This window comes from Acomys russatus, chromosome 21 (genome assembly GCF_903995435.1).
Source record: "Acomys russatus chromosome 21, mAcoRus1.1, whole genome shotgun sequence".
In the NCBI taxonomy this organism is placed as follows: domain Eukaryota; kingdom Metazoa; phylum Chordata; class Mammalia; order Rodentia; family Muridae; genus Acomys; species Acomys russatus.
The window spans coordinates 2318145-2336168 of record NC_067157.1 but is presented as its reverse complement, the minus strand read 5'-3'; the positions used below and the strand labels follow the sequence as shown (position 1 = coordinate 2336168).

The following is an 18024-nucleotide window of genomic DNA, read 5'->3' as shown; positions in this document are numbered from 1 at the left end:
TGCACACATGAATATTGCTTGATGTTCTGTCATTTTTATTGCACTGAAGACTAGAAGGCATTTATGTGTACATATATTTTACCTTAAATTGAAAAATATGTTAACATTACCCCCTTGAGGCAATGCCAGTGTGGATGGTGTATCACATGTGTGTCAGTAGGTGACAGAGAGGAGAGAAGCTATGTCTATGATCAATGTTCTGACCTATGAACATTGAATGAATAATAGTCTAATATTCCCTGAAAAAAGTGAGCCTGAGATAATCACCAAACCAATGACATGGAATTCAGACAAGCCTGAGATGACCATCAGCCTGGCACTGTGCATGTCTCAGTGGGGCAGACCATGCCAAAGATGACTCCTGACTGGCCTCTAATGTAGGAGTGGGCATAGCCCTCCTGAGACCATTCCTGAGATGACCCCAGACATTCAGTGACCCTGGGTTCCACTAAGAGGAACAAGTAAGCAGTGAATAAATGAAAGGAAAAGAGAAACATGGTAAGGTCCTGGCCTATGATAACACCAGGGGCCAATCTGGTTCCATTGCCCTGGAGATGCAGGGTTCTTATATTACCAAAAACCAAGAGGATGTCCCTTGTGTTGGATGCTGCCCAGGGGCATTTTGATATCTGAGGGCTATGCATAACTGGTCTTACTCCTCACCTGTGCATCATGAGAGAGCAGTCTCCGTGGGTCTACGAGCTGGAAAGCTGACCCTGTGACCCTGCCTCTCACATTGCTGGAGTTATGGGTGAGCTGTGCCCAAAGATATAACATGGTAGAGGTGATCTGTGTACTTTTGTTCTGGGAGGTGACATAAGCAAGGAGGAGATGCCTCCCCATCTTGTCCCTTGCTGCCTACAGCAAGAAGGATGGCTGGCCAGTAGTCATCAGGACAGCTGGTCCTTCTCACCTGCTGCAGCACTCAGGAGAGCAGGCCATGAACCTCACTAGAGCTGGCCATGGATGTTGGAGTTTTGGGTGAGATGTCCCAAGGGCATGAGCACAGGGACCTGGCCTTACCTTTTGCTTGTTGATTGGTGGTGTTGAGGAGGAAGAGACACCCCCCTCCTTTAACTTACCCCTTGCCATCTACAGCAGGTGGAAGAGCTGCCTCTGAGGTATGAGTGTTGAAGATCTGGCCACATCCCTCACTGGCTGCAATTCATACTCTGGAGAGCAGGCCTTATACCCTGTCTGAGCAGCACAGTAGAACTGTTCCTAGGTATGGAGTTTGCAAGTGAGCTTGCCTTGGCTCTCATGAGGGAGTGAGAGCAGGAGACCTTGCAGATTGACCAGCTAGGATGCCTCTGAAGTCCAGATCCAGGGCTTCGAATTGTGCCCCCCAACATAACCCCCTTTTATGAACATCAGAAGTGCATGATCCCAAACTACAGGATCTCCTGGACACAGGGTGTTGGCATATTGTTTTTGTGTACTGTAGAGTATCTATCCTTGTTTAATTCAAATGCTGATTTCCATATTCCACTAGCTTGTTTCACACAGAGCATGGTTACATTTATTCTAAAAATCTCCTGTCTCAAGTTTATATAAACATGTTTAACATTCTCTCTGATTTGTCAATAATACTTGCTAACAAGTAGCTGGGCATTAGAGAGAATATGATGGGATCCCTTTTCCACTGAGGGGAGGAGAAAGAATCAGAGGTACAGAAGGCAAGATGAGAAAGGACCAATTCCCAAGAAAATAATAAATGCAAGTGTCATGGACTTGGGATAGCAGGAAGCTGGATTAGTAATGGAGCAGTTGATTTGATTTTATGTTCAGTTCTGTGCTTAGCCTTTTGAATAAATCATAGTCTCAACATGTGGTTATTTGGTTATCTAAGGAGTATCTACTGCAACACTAATAATGCAAGTTGATATTAACTATTAATCATATTTCTACAACAGGGCAAGAGGCCTTGTATTAGACTAATGAGCCATTGCAATGAATCTTTGCAAGCACAGAAGTGTGGACAAAAGGGTATACTATGGTACATTCTGTGACACAATACAGCTTTCACAACAAAACTTATGTTTTTCTGTTGGGGCAAGATTGAAAGTGTGCAAGGAAAGAAAAAGGGAGATGAAGGGGATTAGGGTATATAATGTGAAATTGACAAAGAACCGAGGAAAATATTTAAAAAAAAAATAACTTTAACAATATGGCTGTGCATAAATAATTTAAATAGTAATCAAACAATAGGGATATTATTTCTTCCCTCAAATAGTGAAAATTTTTCCTATATATATTTGTGACATATACACTGCAGACAGTTATATTGTTAGGTAAAAACCTAACTTACTGTTATAAGCCCATGATGTACAGCTAACTATAGAAAAAAATATTATGATTATTTTAATAAGGGGCTAAAGAATCCACTGAGCCAAGACATTTTAACAATTAATATTTTGTGACATATGTATCTGATTTTCCATGCTTTGCATTGTTAGTAAACCTTTAAGTGTTTTCTTCCTTTTTCTTACATATTTCCTTTCTCCATTCTCTGTAGCTACATAGGCTCTTAAAGTTCTATGCTTGTGCTCTCATTCAAACTTCAATATTGTCAGAAATATCAACTTACAGACATTGACTATTGTTCTATAATAGTTGTATTTTGTATTTTCTGGTACTCACATTCAGTATGAGTCCTTGCACACACTGTTTTAGCAGACAGGAAAACATCAAATAATTTATTCAGTACAATCTTCTACATCTAATTAAAATCCTTTAAATTTGATTTAATCTATATGAAAATTAGTATCTTTAGGAAAAGGAGCTTTTTCCTCTCAGATTATGCTTATATCACATTATCTTTTTTTATATTCCTTCTCTATTACCAGATACAGCAATTATGAATAGAAATTGTGAATTCTATCTATTGCAATGTGGTACAGCTTTATAAAACCTGTTGTTTTATGTGAATATTTGCTCTTGTGTTTTTGCCTGTAGAAAACCTAAAGAAACAAAGAAACTTACTTTTTTTTTTTTTTTTTTGCTTCATGGAGCATAGACTCTAGTAAAGGACCAAATTTTAATAGGAAAATTTTGATCATGAAATAAAGAATGTGCTAATGTCACAAGATGTGATAAAGAAAATACATTTCAGTGGGTGCTTTTCAATGGTTCAATATTCTGTTCCTATCTGTTTTTCAGTATACTCTGTTATAAGACCAAATCATTTCTCACTCAAAATTTTACAATGAAATCTTAAATTAATCTTCTACTCCAATCTCTTTTCTTTAAAATGTTTTAGCATACATTTCCCCCACATGTCCACATTGATCAAAACAAAAAGATTTTCAGCAAAACATCAGTCTCTACAAATGAATTTAATATGTCTTAAAGCTTTTCAAAGTACTTTAATATAAAAATAAAGACATCAGCTTTATTAGGAACATTTGTCTTTAAAGTCAGAACTAAGTTTCACTCACATTTGTATCATCCAACGTAGTCAATAATATTATATTTAATGTATATTAATTTCCCCACATATAGGAATACTGGAAAATTCAAAATTATTATAATATTGGGAAATATTACAATAAAATCAATTTTTTTCTTAAATGAAAAAGACATTTTTTGCCAAGTGTTAGATAAATTAATTCTTTGTTCAGGAATGATGATAGAGCAGAGATTTGAGGGAATGCCTAACTAATGCCTGGTGCAACTTAAGACCCACACCATGGAAGGAAGCCAACCCTTGATACTCTGCTGTCCTCTTAGAGGCTCTACTCACAAAAGCATCAAAAGAGATGCTGAGACTCACAGCCAATATTGGATAAAGCATAGGTAGTCTTGTTGAAAAATGGGAGGTGAGCAGGCAGGGATAGAATGACCTAAAGGGCACAGGAGCTCCACAAGAAGACCAGGCAGAGCCAACTAACCAAGGCACAGAGGAGTTTGTGGAGAGTAGCACCAATCGAGGTCAATGGATAGACTGCACCTAGAGGTGCTGTTGTTGATGGAAGATAGAAACCAGGGTGGAGCAGCCCAGACTGAGGAATCAGTAGGAGAGATCTGTGCAAAGCGTCCAACAACACCCTGCCTCTAGCCAGTGCTGCAAGGGGCGGGGCAGAGGAAGAAGTGATCTTCCCACCCCTACCTTACCCTAGACCTCCGTGGACTACACTGCCTAAAGAAGTGGCTCTAGTAGCTCCACACATTATACAGTCTAGGGAGAAGGTCGCAGCAGTAGCTCCCGCAGAAGCCAGACCTGTACAGTAAAATAGAAGAAGATGAATGATAACGCCCAAGATAGACTCCACCATAGCCCTTGCACTCCGAGTGGCTGGGCCGATGGATGACCAAGGCAACCAACCTTACCATTATTGCTCTTTTGCTATTAGCAATCTCTGTAACTTGAAGGAAAGGCATGCTAGGTTTTCTGAGGATCCAAAAGACCTCATAGAATTGCTCGATACTATCGTTTTCACCCATATGCCAACATTGTCACCAACTGTTACAGATATTTACAAAGGAAGAAAGAGAACCTATCCAGAGAGATGCTAAAAAGCAGGTTCTAGGACATTATGAAGAACTCATGATGAACCAGGCCATTATCGATAAAAGTTTTCCCTTAAACAGCCCACCTGAGATTACAACATAACTGCAGGTAAGGAGTCTACTGCCAGGCTCTGTTGGCAGGTCTCAAAGCAGCTGGCAGAAGGACCACCGATTTGACTAAGGTCTATGATGTCAGGCAGGGACCTGACGAAAGCCCAGCTGCTTTTCTAGAGAGAATTATGGATGCCTTCTAGTTGTTCACTCCATACGATTCAGAAGCTATTGAGCACAACGCCACAGTTGCAATGTCCTTTGTAGCTCAGGCACCAGAAATCAGGCGAAAACTCCAGGGTTTACATGACTTACAGGAAAAGAGTCTCAGAGAGTTAGTAGACATGGCAGCCAAGGTGTACAACAACAGGGGAGTGAAGAGGAAAAACAGATGAAAGCCCATCAGAAATGCCACAAGGATATGGCAACAACAGTGGCAAAAGTGCTCCTAATGGCTACCTCTGAAACAGAAGGTCATCTCAGACAGTTGGAACTTAGACGCTCCCCTACATGACTGTGCTGGTATCTTGGCACATGCATATGGGATCTGTGATGGTCTCCAGGATGTTTCCCTAGCAAATGCAGATGAGATCTGGTTCACAGGTGGGAGCAGCTTCATTCGAGATGGTAAGAGAAATGCGGTATCTGCAATAGTGTCCTTGACTGTAATCATATGGGCCGAACCCCTTCTAGTGGGAATTTCAGCACAAAAAGCTGAGTTAATCGCCCTGACAAAGGCACTGACCTTAGGGCCAGGCCTACGACTAAATTTATATATGGATAGCCGTTGTCCTTTCGCCACCACACATGTGCATAACAGCATCTACAGGGTGAGAGGGTTATTAACAGCTGAGGGAAAAACTATCAAGAACAAGGTAGAGATATCAGCAATAATAAAAGCCCTCGGGCTCCCCAAGAAACTATCATCCATTGCCCAGAACACCAAAAAGGAAATTCACCCATAGAAATAGGAAACAACCGAGCTGACAACTTAGCAAAGACAAGCGTATTGGAGGCTGAACCTTCCTTGACCCTAGTTGACCCTGGAGATCCGGTCCTCCCCCAAACAACCAGACTACTCTCCAGAAGACATTAAATGGGATGAAAGTTTGCACAAGTCTCAGTTTCTACATGGATGGTGGAAATCAGCAGAAGGAGACCTGACCTGACATTACCTGAAGAGTTAGGGACAAAGATGTTGAGAAAAATACATCACTTTTCCCACATGAGTATCCAAAAGATGCAGGAGTTAATCCAATAATCTAAAATAACAATGAGGAGCGCAAATTCAAAAATTATAGACATTGTCACTAACTAACTGCACAGGGTGTTGGTTGACCAACACCATGGCTCATGGTAACAATCCAGGAACCGCCTGCAAGGGGAGAGACCAGGAGCCTAGTGGGAAATGGATTTCACAGAAGTGAAACCAGGTAAATACAGTTACAATTATTTGTTAGTTTTTGTAGACAGCTTTTCAGGATGGATAAAAGTTTTTCCAAGGAAGCATGAAACAGCGCAGCTAATAGCCAAGAAATTGCTGGAAGACATCCTGCCAAAGTATGGATTTCCTCAGTTGATAGGGTCAGATAATGGACAAGCTTTTGTGTCCAAGGTAAGGTAGAGTTTAGCTATGGTTCTTCGGATTGTTTGGAAGCTGCCCTGTGCTTATAGACCCCAGAGTTCAGGACAGGTAGAAAGGATGAATAGAACACTAGAAGAGACCTTAACAACATTGACCTGGAAGGTACTGGGTGGTTCTCCCTCCTTTCACACTCTATTGAGTGTGAAACTCTATGTATCAAATGGGACTCACCCCTTTTGAGATTATGTTTGGGGCCCCTCCCATCATTATCCCCAACCCTCAGGCTGAGGTCATCACAGAATTCAAGGACCGGCACCTGTTAGATGACCACAGAGGGATATAGTGGTTTCATGACATTGTCTGGCCTAGACTAAGAGCTCTTTATGAATCAGGTCCTCCACCAGAACCCCAATGGTTCCAACCAGGAGATTGGGTCTACATTAGAATACATTGCCAGGGTTGGCAGGAACCACATCGGAAGGGACAATATGTGGGATTGCTGACAATTCCAACTGCATTTAAGGCAGATGGCATTGCTTCATGGGTCCATCACACACTCATACTAAGCCAGCTAACCTACCATCAACTCAAGAAGATAACTTGACTCCTGCTGAAACAAAATGGAAAGTAAAAATGAGACCTTCAGCACTCAAGCTACAACTATCACATTTATAATAGGGACGATATTAGTATATACCACTGTTGGCAATCCTCACAACCCTATAAACAATACTTGGGTCCGGTGGGATGAATATGGCAATGATTTAGCTACAGCATTTCAGGTTGTTCCTCCAAATACTTGGTTCCCTGAGTTCAGTTTTGATTTAACTCTCACCATGCCATCAGAGACACCAGCGATATATATAGGTGGCAGAAACATTGTGGGACTATGGCTGGCATGTACTGTGCAGAGAGGGATGCAAGGAATATGCCACCTATTTCCACTGGACTCATCTAGTTATCCAGAGACCCCAAATATGATAAATGTATATGGCCAGCCACTGATAACATTCAAAGTAACCTCAAGCCCTGTAATCAACTCGTAATTTATTTTACTGACCAGAGTAAAAGATAAACTATTTGGCAACACGGAAAAAATTTTGGGTTATGTCTCTGGAAGGTAGAGCAACCTGGAGGGAATAATATGCCTTAAGCTACTTTTTTCAGCAGAGGCTCCCAATGCTATTAGTCCTAACATCATCCTTCAAGGGGTGCTCATAGGCCCCCAAACCATCCTGCACCCCCTTATAGGCTCCATTACTTCCAAAGTACCCTGAGCAGCAGAGAGCCCTAACTCTTACTATACCTCTCCTTCAAAGCCTTGCCAAGATAAAACAACCCAGTCTGATTCCCTCTCAGAAATAATGTTCAACACCTATAAAGCTTTAAATGGGACCCACCCAGACCTCACTTAGTCTTGTTGGTTATGTTATGATGCACAGGATCCTTTCTATGAAGCCATAACAATCATGAGTAACTATACTCTTGCTGCAGACATGACCAGTTGCAGATGGAATCAACTCCCACAGGACAGACTTACTCTCCAACTGGTCTCTGGAGGTGGAATTTGCATGGGAACGATCCCAGACACCCATGGGTACCTCTGTAAGCAGTTCTCTACTGCTGGGTTAGGAGCAGACCAATATCTGGTACCCTCTAACAATACATGGTGGGCCTGTTTCTCTGGCCTGCCCCCCTCAGTGTATAGTAAGCTGCTTTCAGATTCTTATTGTGTGCTAGTACAATTGATCCTCCGGCTCATTTATCACAGCAATGAGGAGTTTCTCCTGGCCTTTGACCATTTAGCCAAGGTCACATAAGAAATAAAAGAGAACCTATGAGTACTATAATTCTCATAGTACTATTATGGCTAGGAGCTGCCAGGGCAGGAACAGGCATCTCCTCACTGATGCTACAGGAAAAGCATTATAGTCAGTTAAGAGAACATATAGACTCAGACATTCAATGATTAGAGGGCTCCATTTCAGGTTTAGAATGAAATGTTGACTCTTTAGCAGAAGTAGTTCTTCAGAAGAGAAGAAAACTTGACTTGGTGTTCTTACAACAAGGAAGGGTATGTGATGAGCTCAGAGAAGAATGTTGTTTTTATGTCAATAGGTCAGGCATCATTAAAAAGTCCCTAGCAAAGGTCAGAAAAGGTCTAGAAAAAATACAAAAAGAAAGAAAAGCCAAGACAGGATGGTTTGAAACCAGGTTTAATACATCACCTTGGCTAATAATTTTAACATCTGCCCTACAGGGCCTGTTCAATTACTGTTAGTCACCTCTGGCCATGTTTGCTAAATAAATTATTAACATCTATTAAACAGAGACTGAGCACCATTCAGTTAATAGTGCTAGGTCACAGTACCAAGAAGTGGCCACTAATGACTTTTAAACATTAAACATTCCTATTTTCTGTACTTCCCAACAGGAACTTCCGAGGACTGCTGCACTGTATCCTCCAGTCCTTCCTCCAATGACGACGGCCCTATGTCAGCATCGAAAGAGTTATAGAAGGTGAGATCTCCATCCATATTCCCGATTAAAGGACTAAAATCAAATACATCTAAGAGTTCCCTCTTAGACAGAAGGAAATGAAAGAAGAGTACACTGCCTGCCTGGGAAGCCGGAATTGCAAGCGAAGAGTGCCCAGGTGCCTGCCTGGGAAGTGTGGAAATGCCATTTAACATCTAAAACACATAGAACACTTTAAGCAAAAAACCAAATGATTTTAGCAGTATGGATGGTAGCAGTACAAATGGCTTATCTGAAGTCCATAAAACTGTTTGAAACGGACTTAAGAGATAGCCTTATCTTATGGCAACTGACGTGGCCCCTGGGAATGGGATTATACTCCCCTGAGCAAATGGCAAAAAAAGAAAGAAGAAAGTTAAATTTTAAGCGGTCCTGGTGCCTTTCCTCTCTGTGGTCTGTAGTCTTTGTAGTAGATTTTAGAACACTCCTTTCTCATGTCTACTATAAGAAGTCCCTCAGGCCTGAGCCCAGTGTCATTTTCTGAGACCTTTGTATTGGGGATCCCATGTGACCCAGTGCCTGGGGCTGAATAAAAGATTCTCTTGTTTTTACAGTGGTCTTGGTTTCTCTGGTTCTTTTTTTGGGATCGATCTGCACTAATAGTGAGAATATGGAAATAACTTAAATGTCCCTCAACTGAAGAATGGACAAAGAAACTCTGGTACATTTACACAAAAGCATGCTACGCAACTACTAAAAATAAAGACACCATGAAATTTGCAGGCAAATGGATGAAACTAGAAATGATCATCCTGAGTGAGGTAACCCATATGCAGAAATACACACAAGGATGGTATATACTCACTTATAAGTGGATATTAACCCAACATAGATGTCCCCTGAGAGCTTCCAATTAGTGGGGCATTGGGATAGATGCTGGGATTCCTTGCTAGATTCCAGATCAGAGTGGTATGGAAAAATGGGGGATGGAATGATCCAGGGGTTCAGGAGCCCCATATGGAGATCATCGGGGCTGGTGGATCTAGACCAAGGGCAGGGGTTGTACACACTGTTGTACTGAAGAATTCAGGTTAGCCTGAGTTAGCCAGAATGCACCCACGCTAAACCCTTATTAAATATCTATGCCAAGCTGAGACAAGTTAAGAAAAATTTCCAGTGCTGCACCCCATTTCTTCTACCCCACCCTACTCAGAACCCACTAGCTCAAGATAATTCTTAGAGTAGTCACATCTTCATGCCCACTCTGTCTCACCTTTACGTATGCTAAGGCCAATGGCCTCAGGGCTGCCCTCCTGCCCTCCAGGCTACTCACTCATTCCTTCCCACACTCCATTCAATCTACCCAATGCCATTAGAGGTTAATTTTGTTAGTCAGTTAGTTTTGTACTAATTGATGTTGCTGAAATATGCTTCTGTAAAGGGTATTTAAACCCACTACTTTGGTTACTGAGGGTCCCTCAACTCTTCTGAGCTTGGTGGACACTGGCACATCAACGCAATTAAATTCCCTTGCTTTTGCATCAACTCTGGACTCTGACTCTCAATGGGCTTCCAGTAAAAGACTTTGATGACCTACTAACCAAGGACAATGCATACAGGAAACCTAGACTCCCTGTTCAGATTTAGACAATGGACAGCTCATTCTCCAAGGTTGTGGGAAGGTCAGAGACTGCCACGAGCTCTTGTGCTGCCAATCTAATCACTTTCTTCACCTTGAGTAGGAGCCCCAGTGACACACAAAAGAAGAAGCAGGCTATTTGGATGAGACCTGATAGGTTTTGGTCAAATGGTGGGGGAGGAGGTACACTTCTGTTAGAAGTCGATGGGATGGGAATAGGGCAGAAGAGGGAAGGAGGATGGGAAAGGGAAAATACAAGTGAGAGGATAAAAATTGGGATGTAATCTGAATAAATTATAATGAATTAAAAAATGTTAGGGGTTGTAAACTGTGCTTCAGCTGTGGCTAACCTGAGTAGAAGCCACATTTCTGCCTATGGTGCCTGCTGCCATCCTTGAGGTGTCTACCTCTGCAGGGAGGATCTTTTGTGCTGTGTATTGTATTCTTTGAGTTGCTAATGTTTGTGTTGCTAAGGAAACAAAGGAGCTTGGGCAGAGAGCTATTCTGGGGACTGCATTCTTTTCAGCTTGCCCAAGGGCCTGGGAAGGATAGAGTCCATATAGGTGCCTGCGTGTCTTTGCCATATACACCATCCTTCCTTGATATTAATTGAGCCTTGATTGGGATTTCTTTGACTTGGCTCAATATTCCCCATGTCTCTGTCCCTTCTCTGCACCACCTTTTTCAGGTGGACACTGTTCAATATGTCCCATGGTATGGGAGGAAAAAAAAACCCCATAAAATAAAGCAAACTGTAACTTAGAATGATTCAGTACAGTTTTTCAATGCACCTCTCCCTCCAAAATTTGTTTTATTTGTTTTGTTTTTCATTCCGGATTTTTTTTTTGTTTTTTAGCTCAAGATGTCTCGGAACTCACTTTACAGACAAAGCTGGCTTTAAACTCACAGAGATTCCCCTGTATCTGACTCCTGAGTACTGTGATATAAAACCATATCTCTCTGGCTTTCAGTTCAAGTACTTTTAGATATACTGAAAAAACTTCAGTTTCACATTCTCTCTGAACTATGTTTTTTTAAGATCATAGAAATTACAGTCATATTAGTATTATGGTCAAATAGAATTATTTTTTTTATTTTTTCACATAGAAATTTTCATAGACTTGTAATTACTAATGTTTGATTTTTATAATATGATAGCTAAAAGAATTTAATCCAAATAATTTTAAAAGGTTAACTATCCTTCATACACAAATATAACACAAACAACACACACATTCACACAACACACACAGGCATTTTATACATATGTTTTGTGATTGAATGATTTGAATAAACTTTGTCCTCTGGGAAACCTTCACTGATTTGTAAATAAATAAAATTGTAATGATAAAAATGATATAAAGAAGAAGTATAAGTTTTGTGTTATAGCATAAATATTATCATGTGTGACATGAACCTTAAAAATTGGACATGTGCACACATGCACACGTACACATACACATACACACATGCACATACAGACCTAAATGTAAAATTTAAAAGTAAGGATATGTTATAAAGAACAGTTTTTATACCACCAGTTGTAAGTTCCTACTTTATAAGGGGAGTGTGGAAATGTGTCCGTTTAAACTTGGTTTGCAAGTGCATTCTGATTATTCAGGAATCTTCCATTTTTTTACATTAAAAGACAAGGTGATTTGAAACCAGCATGTATCTGTCCTTGAATCATCTTCCTGGTAGCAGCATATACAATTTATTTGCTGTATCTACCTCATACATACATTTTGTATACTTCCTTAAATTTGTTTAAATACAGATAAAGGACATTTGTATAATTTAACTATTGCCAAATAAAATAAATAATATATGTAAAATCAGAGAAAATTCTTATATAGGAAATTTTATATTATACAAGTTAATTAAATATGATTGTGTCATTATTGGAAGTTAATTAATATGTTGTGATCAAAATTAGCATCAAACAAATTACATTGTATAAAGTTTATATTGGCTTTTTCTTCTTACTGTGAGCTGTAGATTTGGTGACCTTGTAGTTTATTTCTAAATAAGTTTACTATAAAAAATGAAAACTGATTATAAATTTAGTATACAGCAGAATTTCCCAGAAATACTGATTTGGGTGTTCATTACAAGCTTCAGAAAAGAAGCTAAAAATCTATTCAGAGATTACAAATTAGGGTGCCATATTACCATTTGCATTGTAAATCTTTGGACAGGTGTGTGTGAAACAATAAATGTCCCCATTGAATCCAAGGAGCAAGCTCTACTATGTATAGTTGGCAAATAAAATTATAAATTGATTAAACTTTAACTTATAGAATTTTGATTAAAATATAGGATTTAATACATACATAGGTAATTTCAGTACTTAAAATCAAAGTATATTTAAGAAATCCATTTTCCAGACTTTTGTGTCAATTTAGGATAAGAAAAAATGTTTTTTGGTAGATTATTTGAAAATTGTATATGTGCCTCAAAAATTATCCACCAAGTACTTACTAATTATTTTATCAAATTACAATGTAACAGCTTGTATTAGAATATAAAGGGAAGTTAAATCAGGATATAAATATAGCTGAATATGTTAATTGTTAAGTTTGAAGTACCAGAGATGTTTGGCATGACTATAGCCAGAAAATTATAAATTATACCAGTTAACCACAGCATTGTTAATGGACAGACTATGATGTAACTTAGAATTAGCTCTCGCTCTCTCTCTCTCGCTCTCTCTCTCTCTCTCTCTCTCTCTCTCTCTCTCTCTCTCTCTCTCTCTCTCCATCCCTCTCTCTCTCAATCTCTCTCTCTCCCCTTCTCCTCTTCTTTTGCCCATGTGTGTTTATGTATGTGCGTGTGTATGCTACTATGGTAAATTTGAATATATTTTAAGGAATGATTTCTATGCAAAGAGAGAAAAATATGTATATATTTCTCCAAAAAGAACTGTAATATTTTTATCCCAAAACTATATTAAATTTTAAATAGCTTTTATATTAAATATTAATTTATTCTAAATAACCAGGGAGTTGCAGTTTGTGGCTGTTTAGGAAAGTTTCATTATGGTGGGATGACTGTGAGTCAAGACCATAATTATTTTATCATTTATTTACAATCTAAGAGTCATTTATAGTTCTTGGGAAATGTCTATCCATGTATACTTTCCATGAGCCAAGTTAAACCAAAGTAAACATTTGAAAAAAAGTTAAGACAACTATAATGTCTTTAACACACATATTCAAACTGATAGGCATTACACATAAAAAGACACTATGTTCCTGCTCCTGTTTGCTTCTGTAATCTCTTCTTTCATTTCTTGCTCTTGTAAACTCAGTATGTACAGATTGATGGAGGGATAGAAGTTCTCCTCACTAAGTGTTTGTCAAAAATGAAATAAGATCTGAGAATACAAGATGTAGAAATAATTTTAAAGCCTCATAAACATTAAAAGAAACTACTTTTAATAATGAAAACTATTTTAAAGTTGTATAGGCACATCTAAAGAACAGTTCTCTTTGATGTAACGCTTGGCAAGAATTGCACTTGCGTGGTTCTGTACCAGGTCCTCTGAGTGTAGGTTGTGGCTTAGTGTCTTTGTAGGAGTCCTATCTGTGTGAGCAGGTGTGTCCTTTAATATTCATCTTGATCTTAGGATTTCTTTCCTCCTGTTAATTTGCCTTGTCCAAATTCCGAGTGAAAATTTTAGCCTTGCCTTATTGTGTTTTGTTTTCTCATTTTTGTTTCTTGCTTCTTGGAAGCCTGCTTCTTTTCTTTTGGGAGATGAACAAGAAAAGGGGAGGTAGTGGGAGAGCTAGGAGGAGTGGAGGGAGAGAAAAATTGTGGTTAAGAGAAGAATCTATTTTCAATAATGTATATACCCATATATACAATTGTACATATACATATGTATATACATGAATATGTATGTATATAATTATGCACATTTAATTCCTGTTTTGAAAGAGTTGTTTCAATTACCGAAAGTAGTGAAATTTCTTAATATAGGTAACTTTAAAAATTATATTTATTCAGAATATCACATCTTTTCCCACTGATAAAAACAAGTTTTTGTTTTCTTGAAAAAGTGTATAGAGTGCTGCTGTTCTGAAGCTTGCCCTAGAGAAAAGGCTCTCCCTCTACGCCTCTGAAATGGAATATGACTTTGTGACCTTGTGTTTTACTTTTGAAATTTCAGTTTCTCTGAAATTACTAGCTTGGTTTTAGATCAGCCCAAATCCTGCCTATTGACCCCATTTGTTTTAGCTTTTACTCACAGGCATTTGATTAATACCAAATTGGAGCTACAGTAAGCATTTGGTTTGATGGCTCATTATCTTTCCTCTTTGCTACTTGTCTTTCAGGTCTTTTTGATATATCTACATTCGTTAAAACTAACAAGAAGTTTATGGTGACCTTATGCCCTGCTATATTGGCCTTTTCTGTGCCATGTATAATGTTGTAGCAATGTTAGAATGTATCACCCTTTTTGCCTTGAGAATACAGTGCAATGTTTTTTCCAAAAGATCAAATAATAAGAAAAGATTAAGTGGTGGTCATATTACTGTGTCTTTACTTGAGGATAAAATCCTGAACCTCTGTAGAAGAGCTGTTTGCATTGCTCATTTCTGCAGCTGAGTGACCTGTTCATTTATAGTTGTCTCTTAATTAACATATATATTAACACTAGGAGAGTAAAGGACATCTGTAGAAAATAGACAAACTTCCATTAATCAGAAATAATAATGACATGCCTAGAAAGTAATTTCACCATTCTACTAACCCATTGACAGCATAAATTCTGTTCATAAACAGATGTGTGTATATATAAATTTTATTCTCTAGACATACTTGGTAAGTACTGTATATATAAACATTTCCCAAAAGAATGTCATGATAATATTATTTTAGCCCTCATGCATGAGAGAATTTGACATGTCTCCTTTCCCAACCCTACACTGATGTGTTTAGTGAAGAAACAAAAACGACAAAAAGCTTTCAAGTGAGTATAATCCTTATGTGAAATACTGTGTGCACTCCTGCTGAAAACCTTGAAGCAATCCTATTCACATTTCCTCATTATTTGTCTGTCAAATGCCAAACTCTGCATGTGAATGTAATTTCTTTCACAGAGGTTTGCGTTCAGATGGAAAGACTATGAATAACTTAATGAGAATTTACTGTAATTTTCTGAGTTTCCTTGAGGAAATGTTTCAGGCCACATTATCCTGAAACACATTACTATTATTAAATTTAACAGTGTGTTATTATTTATTTAAAAGGAGAGCATGTGCTGTAGTTATCATGGACAGACCATTGAGCTTCTGCCTCTTGTTCTAAAATTTAAAATCACAAGCGTCTTCTTCTTTATCTGTTAAGAAGAATAAAAAACTAAAGTCAAAACTCTGTTGTGAGATACTTAGATGAATACTGGATATTGAGGCAAGACACAGCAAAGAACGGTTAAGACTCACTAGAGTTAGTGCTACAATGATAGTTCTTCACAGAGGAAACAATGCCAGTCAGTAATTGTTCGGGGGGGAAGTCACAGAATGTTGATTTATACCTTAGTGTATGCATCTTACATCTACAGAATCTTCCTTGAAGCATGTCATGGTAAACTATTACTTTGCTTTTTTAGTGATGGTTAGGCATTTCTTTATTGTTCTCATTTTATACCAAAATAAAACATTGCATAATTAGAATATTCCAAGATTTCTAAGTCTAGATTTTAAAACTAACAAGATTCAGAAAAAAATCAAAAAGTATTGTAGGAGAGTCTCACCCGTTTGTGATTTATGTACATTTGTTATTTTTCAATATTCAAACCCTTCTTTCTTGAAGAAGAGAGAACAATGTTTTACAAAACAAGACATTAAAATATCATCTGAAAATATGAGAGCACACTTAAAACTCCTTTCATTAACCACACTTTAATTATTAGAGCAGGTTCTGTGGACCTTTCTGCACATAAAGGGTCTCACTTGGGGAGTAGGGGGGAAGCGGGAGGGAGGGAGGAATGCGAGGATACAAGGGATGGGCTAACATTGAGATGTAATATGAATAAATTAATAAAAAAGCTGTTCTCTAAAAAGAAAGGGTCTCACTTGATATGTTCATACATGTTCAATACATGTTTGCATGTGTTGTGTTTTTCCATGGGCTAAATTTTAATAATTTACCTAAGAAACTACAGGAGTGACCTCTCTCTTTCTCTCTCTCTAATTCTTTCAATTTAGTAGGCAATAATAAAATTGTGATTTCTATTCCTAAAAGCTGAAGACTATCTAGAGTGATATTCATTTAGTTTCCTGCTATAGGTAACCACTATTTACTGACCACTTTTGCTTCATTAAGGAAAGAAGACATATAATACAATTGATAATATTCAGACATATATCAAAAGGCCAAAATTTGCAAAGCTGTGGAATCTTTCATTCTCTGCATGCAAAAATGTTGTATCAAGCCACATTGTCACTTGGGCTTTGGAAATATAATTCTTCATACTTCAAGGGAAAGTTAAAGTTTCTCTATATTACTTGGATTGAATATTAAAGAGACTGATAGCTTTTGTGATGACTAATGAATCAAAATGCTCCTTCTAACAGTGTATCAATGTCTAATCTAGAACATTTCATAAAAGTACCCCTAAAGGTCAAAATATAGCTTATAGAAGTGTTTTCTTCTCTTAGTTTGAAAACTTCTTGAACAAGGAAGGAATCTCAAATGCATATGAATATACATTAAATACATATAAATATACACCTACCTACCAACAGCTAACACTGATAAAATGCACCTCCTGTATTATCTGACCACTCCCTATGTTTGCTGATATAAAAATTCTTAGCATCAAGTTTTCATTGCGTACATGAATATATTGGGTTTAACTGAGAATTTCCTGTAGTTTTCACAGAAGAGCATAGATTACGGAGGTAAGTAATTTGATTGTCATCTTGATGGGATTTGGAATCAATTAGATATTAAGCTTCTGGATGTATTTGTGAGAACATTTACAGAGAGATTTAACTGATGCAAAGAGCCTCTGTTCATGATTTGGATTTCCTAACTAAATAAAAGCAATAAGAGAGTTCAACAGCAGCATCCTGACTGAGATGCAATGGACCAGCTACCTCATGTTCCTTGTGACACAGCCCACCATCGTTTCACAGCATAGTAGACTCTTATTGTGAATCAAACTAAACTTTTCCTTATTCCCTCTTTTGGTCTTTTCTTCTTTACTTGCCCTCCTCCCCCCTTCATTTTATCTGGTACTTTTTTTTTTTTTTTTTTTACCATAAATCCCATCAATTGCTTCTTTACATTAAATAATATGCAAAATCATCTCAGTGCGGTAGATCTTGTTTATAATCCTAGTATGTGGAAAGATTAGGCAGAGTGTTTTTAAATTCAAGTTTAACATAGGTTACAAGACCAGACTCATCAAAAACACCACCAACTGTAGCAACAATAAAACATTTATAAACACATTAATCCAAAAATGTAACTTACTTATATTTTTGAGGCCTTATCTATAGATTACTTTCCTAAAAATCTTTAATTCTACTTTTTGTCTTCTTTTCTATTGTTCAATACTTATATGAGAAAGCCACTCAAATTCATAAAATAAATTTCTATTTGACTTGAAAGGGTGAGAAAGAGAGAATACAATATATACACATACACATACATGCACATACATTACACACTTATTTGTTTTAGGGCAATTTTTCCAAGCAACTCCTTTATAATTGTTTATTATTATATATTAATTAATTTATTTATTTTT

The 18024-nt window shown here is 37.9% G+C and overlaps 1 protein-coding gene and 1 non-coding gene across 2 annotated transcripts in view; one reads left to right on the top strand and one right to left on the bottom strand.

Moving 5' to 3' along the window:
* Grik2 (glutamate ionotropic receptor kainate type subunit 2) overlaps nt 1-18024 on the bottom strand; it is a 664108-nt gene that overhangs the window by 66719 nt on the left and 579365 nt on the right. The window lies entirely within an intron of this gene.
* On the top strand, nt 106-237 carry LOC127205407 (small nucleolar RNA SNORA17). Its single transcript, XR_007832622.1, has one exon. It is a non-coding gene; the product is annotated as a small nucleolar RNA SNORA17 (small nucleolar RNA).